The sequence below is a fragment of the Pteropus medius genome, unplaced genomic scaffold (genome assembly GCF_902729225.1).
Source record: "Pteropus medius unplaced genomic scaffold, Ma_sr-lr_union100, whole genome shotgun sequence".
Lineage (NCBI taxonomy): Eukaryota > Metazoa > Chordata > Mammalia > Chiroptera > Pteropodidae > Pteropus > Pteropus medius.
In genome coordinates this window covers 1,127,147-1,129,982 of record NW_024354911.1, presented here as the reverse complement: position 1 = coordinate 1,129,982, position 2,836 = coordinate 1,127,147, and the positions used below count along the sequence as shown (strand labels likewise).

At 42.8% G+C, this 2,836-nt stretch overlaps 1 pseudogene; it reads left to right on the top strand.

Moving 5' to 3' along the window:
* Positions 1-344: 344 nt before the first annotated feature.
* LOC120597911 (mitotic checkpoint protein BUB3-like) lies at positions 345-1,318 on the top strand (annotated as a pseudogene).
* Positions 1,319-2,836: the final 1,518 nt, after the last annotated feature.

The window sequence follows — 2,836 nt, the reverse complement described above, 5'->3', positions numbered from 1 at the left end:
CTGGAACCTCATTTTACCTTTCTGTCTCTGAACCACTCATGTATGTGGAGCGACTCTCTCATGTATAGGGAGTTCCCATACATATGTAATTAAAGTACCTATGTAATTAAATTTGGTTATTTCCTCTTGTTAATCTATTTCATAACACTTTAATTATTAGACCTGCCAAAATAACCTGGAAGATGAAGAAAAATTTCTTCCTCCCCCACAGGTCATTAATAAACAAGCAAAGAGCAGTAACAAAAAAAAAATTATAGTGAGGTGAGCGCTCTGAGGGAAGCTAAGAGGTGATGAGCAGCCGCAGCAGCGAGCAGCAACCAACATGATTCTGAGAGGAGCTCAAGATGACTCATTCTAACTAGCTCAAGCTGAACCAGCTACCCAAAGTCGGCATCTCCTTGGTGAAGTTCAGCCCAAACACCTCCCAGGTTCTCTTGATCTCCTCCTGAGACACATTGGTGTGCCTCTACGATGTGCTATCCAACTCCATGCAGCTCAAGTGCCAGCACACCAGCAGGGTCCTGAACTGCACTTTCTGTGATTCAATGCATGCCCGGAGTGGGGGATTAGTTCATCAATTGAAAATTCGGGATTTGAACATTGATTAAGAAAATCTGGTCAGAACCCACAATGCCCCTATCGGATGTGTTGAATACTGTCCAGAAGTGAATAGGATGGTTACTGGGAGTTGGACTCAGACAGTTAAATTGTGGGATCCCAGAACTCCTTGTAATGCTTGGGACCTTCTGTCAGTCTGAAAAGGTGTATACCCTCTCAGTGTCTGGAGATGGGCTGATTATGCGCACTGCAGGCTGCAGAGTGTTGATGTGAAACTTACAGAACGTGGGCTATGTGCAGCAGCCCTGGGAGTCTTGCCTGAAGTACCAGACTCACCACATACAAGCATTTCCAAACAAACAAGGTTATGTATTGAGCTCTATTGAAGGCCAAGTTGTTGAGTACTTGGACCCAAGCCCTGAGGTACAGAAGAAGTATGCTTTCAAGTCACAGACTAAAAGAAAATAATATTAAGCAGATTTACCCAGTCAATGCCATTTCCTGTCACAACATCCACATTATATTTGCCACAGGTGTTTCTGATGGATCTGTAAATATTTGGGATCCATTTAACAAAAAGTTATTGTGCCAGCTTCATCAATACCCCACCAGCATCACATCACTTGCCTTTAATAATGATGGGAGTATACTTGCAATAGCATCATCATATATATATGAAATGAATGACATGAAACATCCCAAAGATGATATCTTCACTCATCAAGTGACAGTTGCAGAAACAAAACCCAACTCCACCTAATCACCATGCAAAAGTGGTTTCTCTATAGAGAGCTTTGTTTTCCCTTCTACAAATATGTACTTATCTGCTTAGGCAATGGTCTCCAGCCTTTTTGGCACCAGAGACCAGTGCTCCTATGAGAATCTAATGTCTGATGATCTGAGGTGGAGCTGAGGTGGTGATACTAGCGCTGGGGAGCAGCTGCAAATACAGATGAAACTTCACACCCTCGCCTGCTGCTCACCTCCTGCTCTGCAGCCCAGTTGCTAACAGGCCACTGACTGATACTAGTCTACAGCTTGGAGGATGAGGACCCCTGCCCTAAAGGATGTGTTAGAATCATTGCAGACACGTTATTTTGTATGTGGATTTCTCTGTTTTCTGTCTGACACAAAATATGTCTGTGCCCTTTCATGCTGACTGTGTGTAGGGTAAGGAGTCTCAGTGTTCTTGTGCAGCAGTCAGAATTGTTTCTCTCCCAGCAAGCCCAGTTGCTATTTCTGAGCAGCTGGAGCTCTTTTTGTTATTTCTACGCTGTCTAATAAATCAGAGATTCAGAACCCTTAAAGAAGCATAGTGATAATAGACTCTGTAGGGCCCATGGTTGAGCTACAGCTGTGGATGCACTTCAAATGTTATCACCCACGTAGAGGATCTTATGCTGGTAAACATGCCATAGAGGATCATTAAGAAAGGTAGAAATGGAGGAGAAGCTTCTTGTTGTCAAGAGCCAGAGATGAGAAGGTCCTGAGGAATAAAGATGAGCAAGCCACTTACCTGGACTGCTCTGAAAGAAACCAGAATGTGTCACCCCAAAAAGGAGCCACTTTGGCACATTGGTCATTTTTAATAAAACTCACAACACAGCAGATTCGAAGGTTCTCTGAACTTCCTTTTTCTTCCTGAGAGTAGAAGATAAAACTCCCATGTGAAAGGTACCCTCCCTGGAACCAGGAGGAAGAAAGACAGTTTTAATCACCAAAGATGGGGGATGGAGAGGTTAGGAGGAGTGGAGGTGGGGACTGGAATATTGAGGTCTTAGCAATCTATACCAACCACCTTTGTCAAACAAGCTGCTGTCTTCCTAGTTATACCTCACCGTGGACTACCTACCCTTAGCCCAAACCAATCCCTTTGTCTTGTCTATTCTTCACAAATTTATTGATTCTTTGTCTAAAAGGTATAAAAGGTATAAAAGCTTCTTGCTCTTGTCACTTCAAGTCTCCATTCTTTTGTGAAGGTTCCCATGCACATGTAAACATTAAGTGAAATCAGTACACACTTTTCCTGTTCATCTTCCCTGTGTCAATTGCATTCTTAAGCCCAGCCAGAGATGCTAAGAGGGCAGAGGAGAATCTTTTCTTCATTATGGCTTCTAGAATGTCCAGTAAGATGCTAAATAAAAAGTGAACATTAGATGTTCGGAACAAAAGTATTCAGTGTCCATGGCAAGAGAGAGCAGTTTTTGGAGATATCTGGTAGAAGACTTAAGAGTGTATACAGAGCAAATGTTAGGTGAGGATATTGAAAGGATGCATG